Source organism: Lutra lutra, chromosome 4 (genome assembly GCF_902655055.1).
Source record: "Lutra lutra chromosome 4, mLutLut1.2, whole genome shotgun sequence".
Taxonomy (NCBI): domain Eukaryota; kingdom Metazoa; phylum Chordata; class Mammalia; order Carnivora; family Mustelidae; genus Lutra; species Lutra lutra.
In genome coordinates, this window is record NC_062281.1 from 168,679,120 (window position 1) to 168,694,379 (window position 15,260).

The following is a 15,260-nucleotide window of genomic DNA, read 5'->3' on the forward strand; positions in this document are numbered from 1 at the left end:
TTGGGAAATGTGGGTAGGTCTGGAGCCCAGGAAAGTGAGTTTGAGAGAATTCATAGTAGTACATGTGAATTAAGTAGGATGCCTTCATCGCCAAGCAGGAGACACCTGATTCAAACTGGCTTATGCAATATGGAAATGTATCATCTCACAGCGCAGGAAATCCAGTGGTAGTGCAGAGTGAGAGGATTTCCCGGTTCAACAATGTCATTAGGAACCTGAGACACTTCCGTCTTGCTGTTCTGCTGTGCCAACCATTGACTTCATACCGAAGCTGGGTCCCCTCATGTCACAGAATGACGCAGGGACAACTGAGGCAGCATTCTCCCCTTTCCTATCCAACAGGCAACAGTAAGACTGATTTCTCTTTCCCAGAAGTCCTAAGCAAGCTTCTCCTTAAATCTCACCAGTTTGATCTGATTAAGTCCTGTTCCTCCCAAACGAATTGTTGCCAAGGGAGATGAAACTACCATAACTAGTTTAGATTAAATGTTTGGAGAGGATTAAATGTTGGGGAGAAGACCATGACGTCTGCCATGGAATTAGATGACTCTGGAAATGAATAAGAATGGGAAGAGAAAAAGAGTAAGGATGGAACTTTCAGGAACCCCAACATTTATGCATTGGGCAGAGGAGGGAGAGCATGTGAGGGAAGCTGAGGAGAATCAGGAAAGAGGAAGCAATGAGGTAGTTTTTGGTTTGGGGGGGAATGTTGTTGTGCGTTGATGAGGTCCGGAGCTGACGGCCAAGAAGGAATTCTTGACATGTCTTTGGAGCAAAATGGTGGTTTTATTAAAGCACAGGGACAGGACCCATGGGCAGAAAGAGCTGCTCCCTGCTGCCCCGGGAATGTGAGGGGCAGTGATTATATACCTTGGAGTTGGGAAAGTAAAACTAAGGGAAGTTCCAAAAGGACTTTCATATGCTGAAGGAGACTTGCAGGATCCTGGAGGAATGTTATAATCTGTCTATTTCAAGTATTTGTCAATGGGCTGCAGGTTATAAGGACATTTAATTTATCTACATTTCCTTCTGCCTTTGTTCCCCACATCAGTAAGAGAAGTGAGTGGATGCTAAAGGTTTTAGAAAATGAGTGGAGCTTTTCCCATCTCTCAGTCCTTCCCCCGTTTCTGGTAATGCCCTGCAATATAATGGTGGCCTTGGAGGCCCTGACACACCACCCGGCTGTATGGTTTGATCCAGGGCTAGAACCCTGACCCACAAGGAACCAGTGAGAGTGCCCTGTTTCGCACTGTACCAATCATGGACACCAACCCAAGGGTCATCAATTACAATCCTCCTCTGGGAATTTTCTCTCTGGTGTTGAGGGTAGATTCCATCTTTCTCTCTAAAAATAATACCTTTAGGGAAGGAACAAGAAACAGAGAGGAACTTAGTGGTGTTGGATTCGCAATTTCGGTTTTTCTTGAGGCCTGGTTTCAATGTGAAACAGTGAAATAATCTTCCAGTAAATTAACCTTTCGTTCTGAGCAAGATGAATTCATGGAGTCGACTTTGCCGGTTGCCCGTCAGTTTCAAGCAGAGATTGATAAAGAGACATAGGAACAGGGTGGGCATTTGGAAGGTAATCATAGGAAACAAGAACAAGGACTTGAGGAGAATGGGACAAAAAAGAAACAAGAGTCAAACAAGGGAAGGGTACATTACAGAGGTTGCTGCTACAGCTAATGGGGTTTTGAGTCTGCCTTCTAAGAAGTGTACAAATGCCTCCCAGAATTAAAAGCTTACAGCTAAAGCAATTATCTACTGGCCCCTGTCATCCACGGGGTGAGTATTTTCCTCAGGGCTGTTAACTTCCTTGCCCTTCTGGTCGCCTTTGTGCCAAGTAGGCTCCCGTGATGTCAGAGAAGGTCCTGAAGGCAGGCATAAAGACAGGCAGACACATAGTAGGCTCGAAGGGGGATGTTGCCAGGTAGAGGTAAGTCCACGCTTAGCAGACCTGTCCACCCTAACTGCACGGTCCAGAAAAAAGGACTAGAGACTTAGCAGCTTCAAACAGCAGGAAAGTGTACTATCTCACAGTTTCTGGAAGTCAGAAGTCCAGGCACAGTGTAGCTCAGCTGGTTTTCTACTTAGTCTCCCAAGACCAGAATCAAAGTGTTGGCAGGACTCTGCTCCTTTGTGGAGGTTTTAGGAATGGATCCGCATCCCAGATGGTTGGCACGGAAGCTCAGTTCTGTGGAATTGTGGAACTCAAGTTTCCACTTCTTTGCTGGCTGTCAGGTGGGGGGGTCTTTCTCACCTTCAAGAGTCTGCCTGCATTTCCTGATTTGTGGCTGCCTTCTTCCATTTTCAAAGCCAGCTACGTCAGGCTCAGCCCTCACACACTGAATCTCTCTGACTTCCTCTCCTACTTGTAAGAGCTCCTGTGACACATCAGGCCCCATTGGATACACCAGGATAATGTCTCTGTTTTAAGGCTTACTGATTAGTAGCCTTAATCCCAGCTACAAAGTCCCTTCCTAGCAGTAACTATACTAGTATTTGGAGGAATAGCCCAAGGACAAGAATCTCAGGAGCAGGGACATCAGAATTCTTCTTACCTCGGAAACTGTCGCTGGATTCAAAGTGAGCCAAGGCTCTGTGACTTGTGGCTTCAAGGTTGTCGGCTGTACTCACTCTATCAGTTAGAACGAGTTGGACTGTAAATAAGAAGGGAGATAGCTAAATATGGCTGAAAGCACTGCTTCTCCAACTTGAACATCATGTCAGTCCTTGGGGGATTGTCTTAAAATGCAGATCCTGATTCAGTGGGTCAGGAGTGAGGCCCAAGACTCTGCATTTCTAATAAGATCTCAGGTGGTGCTGATTCTGATAGCCTCAGACCACATTTTCGTCCTTAAAGTATAGTGAGCTTATGACCCCACATTTTTAAAAAGATTTTATTTATTTATTTGACAGAGATCACAAATAGGCAGAGAGGCAGGCAGAGAGAGAGGGAGAAACAGGCCCCCCGCTGAGCAGAGAGCCTGATGTGGGGCTCCATCCCAGGACCCCGGGATCATGACCTGAGCCGAAGGCACAGACTTTAACCCACTCAGCCACCCAGGCACCCCATGACCCCACATTTTGGAGAGTCTTTAGATAGGGTTGTTTTTGAGATGGTTAACCCAGTGTTTCAAAGACACTGGGGCATCACATTGTCTTCCTTAGGTTTCTTAGGCCTTCCCCTCATGGTTGAAAAAGGATGGAAGCAATTCCAAGCATCAGATTCTGACCTGACAATATCCAGATGCAGAAGAGGAAATGTCTGTCTTATTTTTTCTTTTAGGAAAAGACGTGACATACCCCAAGGATGTGGAATTAGAATAGCACTGGGAGCAAGAAGACAGGGGAGAGTTGCCTCCAAACTTCTGAGGGAAAATAGCTTTGAACCTAGAATTCTATAACCAATTTAACAAGTGTGAAGGGAGAATAAAGACATTTTTAGGTATCCAAGGTCTCAGTTTTTTTTCCCCCTATGCTCTCTTTCTTAGGAAGCCACCAAAAGATATAATGAGAAGATAAATTTTAAAATGTAAGGAGAAACTTGGGATCTAGCAAAAAGGAAATCTAGGGGGCGCCTGGGTGGCTCAGTGGGTTAAGTCCTCTGCCTTAGGCTCAGGTCATGATCCCAGGGTTCTGGGATCAAGCCCCGCATCTGGGCTCTCTGCTCAGCAGGGAGCCTGCTTCCTCCTTTCTCTCTGCCTGCCTCTCTGCCTACTTGCGATCTCTGTCAAATAAATAAATAAAATCTTAAAAAAAAAAAAAAAAGGAAATCTAAGACAGAAGAAAAGCATGGGGGGAGCCCCAGGTTGACAGCTGGACAAGTGCAAAGAGCAGTCTGCCCCTATAGGAGTGGAAAGATTCCCCAGGGCAGGTGTGTCCAGGGAATGCCTGAAATTGATAGACATCCTGGGATACAACCCAGTCCCAACTTTCTTCTGTGGCTGTATCATTATTTTAGGTTAAATCACCAGTAGACACGTTATATTCAATAATACTTTCCACTATTGAACCAAATATGAACTATGATTATACTTCCTTTCTTGTATAATTTTTGTTCTCCTGGAATTAATAATTCCCCTTTTCCCCATTATTTGTTTTATTTGTCTTTATTAGTTATTTTTCCTAAACTCTTCAACACACTTATAGAAATCCTTTGAATACTGTCTTCTACATAGTTCCCATATGAAGATGTCTGTTAATCAGTGACAAAGACAGAGTGGTCAAATGATGATAAGGGCTGTAGAGAAAAGTGAGACATGTACGTGTAGGGGGAGGAAGCCCAGGGTAGAGAAATTATGTAATTTTTGTAGGCTGATCCGGGAAGACCTCCCTACAAGGGTGACCTGAAGGGAGAGGGGAAGGAAACTATGCAGGCATTTGGAGAAAGAAAGTTCCGGGAAGAGAGAGCAGCAAGTTCAGTCAAAGTTCTAGGTACTGAACATACAACAGTGAACGAGGCAGGTCAGATTCATGCCTTGATGAAGTTTGCATATAATACCATGGTGACCAGAGCAACTACCAGGGCAGAGGAAGCTTCTGGCAAGTAGAGGTTATTTCCATTTCCTGCTGCCCAGTTTGGTGCAATGGAATTAAATAAAAGACAGGAATTGGAGTGCCTGCTCCTTTACACACACACACACACTTAAATGGCCATTTTGTTCCCCTGATCATGGCTTTTGGACCAGTAACAGACCTTTGAACCAAGTTAGACCATCAGATTCCTCCCCCAAGAATTCACCAAAATTGACTGTGGGGAGGCAAGCGGAAAGGCCATGTAAGCTCAGGGACACAGCAGAAGGCAGAGTAGACATGAGAAGCTAGGTAGACCATGAAAAGCCAACGTCATGGGGAGACCAGAGTTTAAGAGCAGATGTCGTGAGGAGGCTGAGGTGAGCAGTTTGTCTACAAAAGGGAGAATGCAGTAACTATGCCCCCAAGAAGAAGAAACCAGAGATAATTTGACCTCAGGAGGAAAGAGGAAGAGAGAGAAAGCAAAGGCCTTTAAAAAAAAAAAGAAGAAGAAGAAGAAATCAGCTGCCTCAGTATCTGGCAGCTTTCAGACCGGCTTTGCCACCAGGTCATCCAGTTCATTCTTTGTACATATTTCCATCACCTGGTAAGTCCTCTCTCCTTCACTTGAGTAGATTTAAATGTTTCTGTCTGTGACAGACAGACCGTAGTATGATCCCCATGATTCCTGTTCCCTAGTGTACATGTCTTTCTGAAATCCCCTCTCCCTGCATGTGGGTGGGACATGTGACTTGCTGCTAACCAGTAGAAAAGAGCAAAAGTGAGAAATTCTGTAGATATAATTAAGGTTCCAGATCAGGGAGTCTGAGTTCACTGAAAGGGAGATTATTCTGACTTAATCATGAGAAAGGCCCTTAACGCAAGGACTGGGTGCCCCTGAGGTGATAAGAGTCTTATAGGCTTGAGGAAGTGAGCAGCCACTTTGGGAAGCTCCTATGGCAGGGAGCTTTGGGCAAGCCTCCAACCAACAGCGAGCAAAAATCTAGTCTCCTCAGTCCTGCAGTCATAAGGACTCACACTTTGCCCACAATGTGAATGAGCTTGGAAGCGAACTCTTCCCTAGTTGAGCCTCTGATGAGAATGCACCTTGCCAAAACCTTGATTACCTGCTGTGAGACCCCGAGCAAAGGACCCACCTAGGCTGTGCCCCATGGAAAATGTGAGATATTATTATACATATTCTCTTAAGCTGCCAAGTTTGTGGTAATTTGTTAGTACAGCATAGAAAAGTAACACACCGTCCTTCCAGCCAACTTTGACCAAACGAATGGGCTTGAAATTTTTAATCAGGATGTCCAGTTTCTAATCTAAGCTTTGCAGTAGTTTTCTTGGACCCAGGCAAATGTCTTTCCCTCTCTGGGCCTCAGGTTCCTCATCTATACAAAGGGCAAGTGGACTAGTGGAGCTCTGATGTCCTTTTCAGATACAATGCTTTGGTTGTTGTCCCTGACCGCTATCCTCTTGTGGAGTGGTGTATGTTGACTTCATTTTTCCTCTCAGAGGGCTCCAAAACAAAATTACTGCCCCCATCTGGGGGTGTAAATCCTAACTCATTGTTTGGTCTCCCAATTTACCCACAGTCCTTTTGTGAAACCATGCAGCCTCCCCATGCTGGGCCCATTAATATAAATGTTGGGGGGCGGGTAAGGAGTGAGGAAGGGACTGTATTTGAATCATTGTCTATGGTCTATAGCCGGAACCGCATTGTATGAAGGGATACAACTCTTTCTTTTAACCCTGGACCTCTTCCAGGAGTTGTATTTTTTTTTTCTTCCAGGGGTTTTGAATGAGCTAGGGAAGATGTTATGTAGGAGAGAAGGAGAGATGTTATGTAGGAGAGCAAAGGAGAGAGACAGAGACAGAAAGAGACACACAGAAAGAGAGAAATGGATAGATGCTATTTTGTTTTATTTTCATTTTAAGATCTTATTTTTTAAAAATAGTCTCTATACCCAACATGGGGCTTGCACTCACAACCACTAGATCAAGAGTCACAGGCTCTACAGACTGAGCCAGCCAGGCGGCCCAGATAGATGCTATTTTAAAGATAAAACAACTGAGAAATTACTGGGAAGGTAGAAAAAGAATTTTTAAAAAAATCTAACTTAAAAAAAAGATTTTATTTATTTGAGAATGAGAGAGAGAGAGAGCATAAGAAGGGGAAGGTCAGAGGGAGAAGCAGACTCCCAGGACTCCAGGATCATGACCTGAGCCACAGGCGGTTGCATAACCAACTGAGCCACCCAGGTGCCCTAGAAAAAGAATTCGTTACACAATTTTCAAGTAATGTCATACATTAATAAAAGACAAACAGTTGACTCTTGAACAACACAACTTGAGCTGCATAGGTCTACTTATTCATGGATTTTTTTTCCCTAATAAATATACTGGAAAACTTTTTGGAGATTTGTGTCCATTTGAAAAAAAACTCACAGACAAACCGCATAGCTTAGACATATCAAAAAAAATTAAAAGTTGGGTATGTCATGTGTTCAGAAAACATATGTAGATATTAGTGTATTTTATCATTTACTACCATAAAATATACACACACTTATTATAAAAGTTAAAACTGGGGCACCTGGGTGGCTCAGTGGGTTAAAGCCTCTGCCTTCGGCTCAGGTCATGATCTCAGGGTCATGGGATCGAGCCCCGCATCGGGCTCTGCTCGGCAGGGAGCTGCTTCCCTTCCTCTCTCTCTGCCTGCCTCTCTGCCTACTTGTGATCTCTGTCTGTCAAATGAATAAATAAAAATCTTTTAAAAAAAAGTTAAAACTTGGGGTGCCTGGGTGGCTCAGTAGTTGGGTGACTGACTCTTGGTTTTAGCTCAGGTCATGACCTCAGGGTTGAGTCTGCTTGGGAGTCTTCCTTTCTTTCTTTTTTAAAGATTTATTTATTTATTTTACAGAGAAAGAAAGAATGCAAGTGGGAGGAGGGCTGAGGCAGAGGGAGAGACTCTCAGGCAGATTCTCCCCTGAGCATGGAGCCCATTATGGGACTTGATCTCAGGACACTGAGATCATGACCTGAGCTGAAATCCAGAGTTGGCCACTTAACCTACTGAGCCACACAGGCTCCCCATATGCTTGAGATTTTTTTTCCCTTTCCTCTCCCTCGGCTCCTCCCCCTGTTTGTGGGCTCTCTCTCTCTCTCTCTCAAATGAATAAACAAAATCTTTTTAAAAAATTAAAACTAATCAAAACTCACACAAACACTTACAGACCATTTGTGACACCAGAGAAATGTAAACAAAGGTAAAGACACAGTATAAATCATAACTGCATAAAATTAACTGTATGCATACTGTACTACCCCAATGATTTTGTAGTGCCTCCTGTCGCAGTGAGCCCAAGTGTTGCAAATATCTGCTTAAAACAGTATGTGATCGTAGAATAAACTCATGGTTGCCCAAGGAGAAAGAGGGGTGGGGATGGGTAAAATGTGTAAAGGGGAGTGGGAAATAGAGGCTTCCAGGTATGGAACGAATAAGTCAAAGGGATGAAAGATACAGTATAGGGAACTAGAGTTAATAGTATTGTATTAACATTGTATGGTGATGGGTGGTAGCCACCATTGTGGTGAGCACAGCATACCTACAGAGTTGTAGAACTGTTATGTTGTACACCTGAAACGTATGTAACATTGTGTGTCAACTCTACTTCAGGTTTTAAAAAGCAACATGTGATTGATGCTAATCATCTCTGAGTAAGATTGGTCTCTCCAGTATATTGGGTATTGCAGTAGAAAATGATCTCTGGGGGCGCCTGGGTGGCTCAGTGGGTTAAAGCCTCTGCCTTCGGCTCAGGTCATGATCCCAGGGTCCTGGGATCGAGCCCCACATCGGGCTCTCTGCTCCGCAGGGAGCCTGCTTCCTCCTCTCTCTCTCTCTGCCTGCCTCTCTGCCTGCTTGTGATCTCTGTCTGTCAAATAAAAAAAATATTAAAAAAAATGAAAAAAAGAAAATGATCTCTGATGGTTCTTGTGTATTTCTTCTGTTTAGGGCAATACTGTAAACTTTGAATATCACTAGGGGACCCAGCCACTAGTGATGCTGGGAGAGTTCCCCAGAAGAAAAGTCATGACATTACAAGAAAAAAGTTGAATTGCTTGATATGTACCGTAGATTGAGGTCTGCCGCTATGGTTGCCCTCCATTTCAAGATAAATGAATCCACTGTAAATACTATTGTTAAAAAAAAAAAAGGAAAGGAAATTTGTGGAGCAGTCACTGTAGCTGTGCCAGCAAGCCCAAAAACCTTGCATTTCTTGCAAAGTAGCTTTTTATCTCATATTGAAAAATGCAGCTTTTATGTGAGTGCAGGATTGCTATAAGAAAGTTGTACCTGTAGAGTCTAATATGATTTGAAAAAAGTGAAGTCATTAAATGACAACTTGAAGCAAAAGAAAGGTAAAGGATCTTAAGTTGGAGAATTTAATGCCAGCAAAGGGTGGTTTGATAATTTTAGGAAGAGGTTTGGCTTTAAAAATGTCAAGATAAAAGGAGAAGCAGCGTCTGCCAACCAAGAGACAGCAGACAAGTTCCCAGATGCCATTAGGAAAACCATTGAGAAGAAACGGTATCTGTCTGAACAGATTTTTAATGTAGATGAAAGCGCCCTATTCTGGGGGGAGGGGAAATCCACGAAGGACATTTATTAGTAAGAAAGAGAAGCAAGCGCCAGGACTTGAGGCAGAAAGGGATAGGTCAACTCTACTGTTTTGTGCAAATGCAAGTTAGGTTTGTGATCAGGACTGCCTACCTATATAAAGCTGCTAACCCCTGAGCCTTCAAGGAAAAAGATAAACTGTGATTGCTAGTCTTTTGATTGTACAATAAGAATACATGGGCAGGGCGCCTGAGTGGCTCAGTGGGTTAGGCCGCTGCCTTCGGCTCAGGTCATGATCTCAGGGTCCTGGGATCGAGCCCCGCATTGGGCTCTCTGCTCGGCGGGGAGCCTGCTTCCTCCTCTCTCTCTGCCTGCCTCTCTGCCTGCTTGTGATCTCTCTCTGTCAAATAAATAAATAAATAAAATCTTTAAAAAAAAAAAAAAAGAAGACATGGGCAATGAGAACACTTTTTCTGGATTGGTTTCATTGATGTATTGTCAGGAAGTGTCTTGCCAGTAGGACTGCCTTTTGAAGTTCTTTTGATATTGGACAATGCCCCTGGCCACCCCAAATCCCTTGAGTTCAATGCCAAAGGCATCCAAGGGGTATACTTGCCCCCAAACACAACATCTTGTATTCAGCCTCTACATCAGGGAGTCATAAGGACCTTTAAGGCTCATTACACATGGTACCCTACAGAAAGAATTGTTAGTGCTATGGAAGAGAACCCCAAGGAAGAGAATGCCATGAAAGTCTGGAAGGGGTTACACCACTACAGATGCCATCCCTGTTATTGAAAAGCTGTGAAAGCCATCAAACCTGAAACAATAAATTCCTGGTGGAGAAAACTGTGCCCAGATGTTTTATATAACTTCACAAGATTTACGAGAGCCAGTCAAGGAAATCATGAAAAAGATTGTGAACATGGCACGGGAGCCTGGGTGGCTCAGTAGGTTACGCATCTGCCTTTGACTCAGGTCAGGATCCTGGGGTCCACGGATCGAGCCCTGGATCAGGCTCCCTTCTCAGCAAGGAGTCTGCTTCTCCCTCTCTCCTCTACCCCTGCTTGTGCTCTCTCTCAGTCTCTCTTTCAAGTAAATAAATAAAATCTTTAAAAAAAAAAAGATTGTGAATATGGCAAAAAAGGTGATGGGCGAAGGATTTAAACATATGGATCTTGGAGAAATTCAAGACACCACACCAGAAGAACTAACAGAAGATGACTTGATCCAGATCAATACTTCCGAACCAGGTCCAGACAATGGGGAAGACATAGAAGAAGCAGTACCAAAGACAACAGACATTAGACAACCTGGCAGAAGGGCTCGATTATCCAAGACAGCTTTTGACTTCTTTCATGACATGGATCTTTCTATAATCCCAGCACTGGAACCAAAGCGAATGGTGGAAGAAGGATTAGCACCCTTCAGAAACATTTTTAGAGACATGAAAAGGCAAAAAAAGGGCTAGACAGAAATTATTACGTATTTCTGCAAAGTTGCACAGAGTGCTCCCATCTCCCCTGCTTCCCATTCCACTTCCTCTACCCCTTCCACTTCTGCCACCTCTGAGACAGCAAGACCAAGCCCTCCTCCTCTCCTCCTCTCCAGCCTACTCAACATGAAGGCCATGAAGATGAAGAGCTTTATGATGACTCACTTCCACTTCATAAATAACAAATAACCATCATGCTATATAGTTAATAAGCTGATCTGTTGTGTGCATGTGTGTGTCTTTGTGTCAGTATCTATTAACTGTAAGACAGGAGAGTCTTTTCTCTCCCTCTTATCATAGACGTTTTTGGAATGGAGTCATATGCTTGATTTTTGTGTCATTGTCACCATCATCACCTAAGTATCTGTCACATAGAATTCTGCATGCAAGACTTGTGTGGAAGTGGATAGCCTATCCTTATGGAGTCGTATGACCAGTGATGTTTAATATACAATTAATAACATGTTCGTTTCCTCATTGTTTTATAACTTTGCTTTCAAAGAATTACATTATTGTACAGTATGCCTTTCTGTCTCTTGCAACTGGAAAAACTGAGTATCCGCCTATCATAGGTATGTGTGTTTTAAAAAATGTAACAGTGTGTCTAATACTGTATTACGAATATGACTGTGATACTGTATGACATAAAAATTTTGTAATGATTCATTCATTAGTGTATAGGCTAGGCTACCATGAAGCAATCATATTGATTACACTAGGCTACCATAAAACAATCGTATTGCTGCTTCTTCATCATCAATGCATGAATCATTATACCCGTAAATAAATCTGAATGTCGTTTTCACATTATCTTTTCATGTCTAATGTTAGTAAAACATATCATATCTACAGTGTTTATGTCATATAATAGGATATGGATGCAGGTACTGACAGATGATTCATCTTGTAAACAGACAACATAAACTTACAGTATCAATACAGTACAGTTCTATAAATGTATTTTCTCTTATGATTTTCTTAATAACATTTCTTTCCTCTAGCTTACTGTATTGAAAAAATACAGTATATAATACATATAACATACAAAATATGTTAATCAACAGTTTGTGTTAGGGCCCCTGGGTGGTGCAGTTAAGTATCTGACTCTTGGTTTTGACTCAGGTCCTGATCTCAGGGTGGTGGGTTCAAGCCCCACAATGGGCTCCACGCTCAGTGTGGAGTCAGCTTGGGACTCTTTCTCTCTTTCCCTCTGCCCCTCCCTCCTCTCTAAAATAAATAAATAAATCTTTAAAAAATACAATTTGTTATTGGTAAGAGCTTCTGGTCAATAGTAGGCTATTAAGTTTCTGGTCAAAAGTTATACACAGATTTTCAGTGGTACAGGGGTTGACATCCCTTATGCCAATATGTTCAAGGGGTGATTGTATTTTCCTCTAAGGAGCTGGGGAATTCCTATAACAAATAGTGTGCCCACCAAATATACCTTGTGTTCCCCTACAATTCCCATTCTCCTTGAAATAAGAACAGAACCATGTGAATGGACCCAGCCAATGATCTTTGAGCAGAAATGACTTGTGTTACTTCTGAGCTGAGAGAGTTAAGAATTCTGTGTGTCTTGGGGCACCTGGGTGATTTAGTCAGTTAAGTGTCTGCCTTCAGCTCAGGTCGTGATCTCAGGTCCTAGGATTGAGCCCCGCATCAGGCAGCCTGCTCAGCAAGAAGCCTGCTTCTCACTCTCCCACTCCTCCTACTTGTGCTCTGTGTCAAATATATAAATAAAACATTTTTTAAGATTTTTAAAAATTTATTTGACAGAGAGAGATCACAAGTGTGCAGAGGCAGGCAGAGAGAGGTGGCGGGGGGAGCAGAACCCCCGCTGAGCAGAGAGTCCGATGCGGACCTGAGATCATGACCTGAGCTGAAGACAGAGGTTTTTACCCACTGAGCCACCCAAGCACCCTAAATAAAACATTAAAAAAAAAAAAAAAGAATTTTGTGGGGCACCTGGGTGGCTCAGTGGGTTGAAGCCTTTGCATCTGGCTCAGGTCATGATCCCAGGGTCTTGGGATCGAGCCCCGCATTGGGCTCTCTGGTCAGCAAGGAGCCTTCTTCCCTTCCTCTCTCTCTGCCTGCCTCACGGCCTACTTGTGCTCTCTGTCAAATAAATAAATAAATAATCTTAAAAAAAAAAGAATTTTGTGTGTCTTATACACCTTCCTCTTCCCCCATCACATGTCCTAATTCTACAGGGTCAACACGTTAAAGCTTCTGTCAGTTTCTTCCCCCTGAAGACTGGGAATGAAGCAGAATCCCCACTAAGATACACTGAATATGTAATGAAAGCTAAAAATAAATTTGTTGAATTAGGTCATCGGAATTTGGGGGGATTTATCTGTTGCAGCAGCAAGCAGTTAATTACACCAAGTGATACTTTTTTTTTTTTTTTTACTATTTATCTTTATCTTTATTTTTATTCATTTTATTTTTTAATTTAAATTTTAGGTAGTTTACATACAGTGCAATATTGTTTTCTGGAGCAGAATTCAGTGATTCATTACTTACATATAACACCCAGTGTTCCTCACAAGTGCCCTCCTTAATCCCCAACACCCATCTAGCCCATCCCTCACCCACCTTCCTCCATCAACCGTCAGTTTGTTCTCTATCGTTAAGAGTTGCTTACGGTTTGTTTCTCTCTCTCCTTTTCCTCTTCCCTGCCTTCCAGTAAGTTCATCTGTTTTCTTTCTTAAAGTCCACATATGAGTGATCACATACATTATTTGTCTTTCTCTGACTGACTTATTTTGCTTAACATAATACACTCGACCTCCAACCACATTGTTGCAAAGGGCAAGATTTCATTCTTTTTGATGGCTGAGTAATATTCCGTTGTAGATATACAGCATCTTCTTTATCCATTCATCAGTTGATGGATGTTTGGGCTATTGTTGATAATGCCTAGTGATACTCTTGTGCTATGTTCATATCACTGGGTACAGCTTTTCTTCCATGTTCATTCTTTTGTCCTAATTCTCTTTTCTCGGATTCCCAAGAATCAGTTTTATACCGCAGATGTGGAGTGTGGTGTGATGTGCTTTTATATACTTTAAGGCTATGTTACTAGGTGTAAACAAATTTAGAATTGTTATATCTTCCTAGTTTATTGACATTTTACTCATTACATAGCATCTAATAATGCTTTTTGCCTTAAAGTCTAATTTGTATAATATTAGTTTTGCTTCACTGATTGTCTTTTAGTTACCACTTGTATAACATGTCTTTTAAAATATCCAAACCCTTATATGTAAGAGCTTTTTTAAAAATATTTCTTTGTTTTTGAGTTTTGTTTGTTTGTTTTAGAGTTTGTTTAGAGAGGGGGTTGTGTAGGGTCAGAGGGAGAGGGAGAGAGAGACTCTCAAGCAGGCTCCATGCCCCACATTGAGCCCAACATGGGACTCGATCTCATGATCTTTAGATCATGACCAAAGCCAAAATCAAGAGTCCAATGCCCAACCAACTCAGCCACCCAGGAACTCCTATATATACAATTTTTTTAATAGCAGTATAGAGTTGCTTTCTAAAAAACAATTTGACAATTTTTGTTTTTTAATAGGGGTATTTACTTCACTTACATTTAATAGCTATTTATATGTTTGAGTTTCAAGATATTACAGTATTTGTTTTCTTTTTCTCCCACATGTTCTATGTTCCTTTTTCCTCTCATCTTTTAAACCTTTTTGAGGGGCACCTAGGTGGCTCAGTTGGTTAAGTGTCGGCCTTTGGCTCAGGTCATGATCCCAGGGTCTTGGGATTGAGCCCCAAATCCCATCCAGCTCTTTGCTTGTCAGGGACCCTGTTTCTCCCTCTTCCTCTGCTTGCTGTTCCCCCTGCTTGAGCTTTCCCCCCCCCCTCTCTCTCAAATAAATAAATAAAGTCTTTTGTTTTTTAATGTTTTTTAAGATTTCATTTATTTATTCGACAGAGAGAAAGAGATCACAAGTAGGCAGAGAGGCAGGCAGAGAGAAATGGGGGGAGCAGGCTCCCCACTGAGCAGGGAGCCCCATGTGGGGCTCAATCCCAGGACTCTGGGATCACAACCTGAGCTGAAGGCAAAGGCTTAACCCACTGAGCCACCCAGGTGCCCCATAAATAAAGTCTTTTAAAAAACTTTTTTGGGGGCGCCTGGGTGGCTCAGTGGGTTAAAGCCTCTGCCTTCGGCTCAGGTCATGATCCCAGGGTCCTGGGATCGAGCCCCACATCGGGCTCTCTGCTCCGCAGGGAGCCTGCTTCCTCCTCTCTCTCTCTCTGCCTGCCTCTCTGCCTGCTTGTGATCTCTGTCTGTCAAATAAATAAATAAAATCTTAAAAAAAAACTTTTTTGGATTGGTTTTATTATTCCATTATTTTCCTACAGTAGCTTGTTAGTGATATATATATTTATTATTTTTCCATGATTACCATGGTGACTATAGCATGCATTCTTGACTTGTTAAAGTTTAATTTAAATTAATTCTTAAACCATTTCCTGAACAATGCAAGGATCTTAAAATGCTTTAACTCTATTCACCTGTTCCCCCAGTGTGTACTATTTCTGTGGTGTGGTTCAATTTTACATAGGCTTAAAACTCTGCAAGATATTATTGCTTTATACAGTCATTGCTCA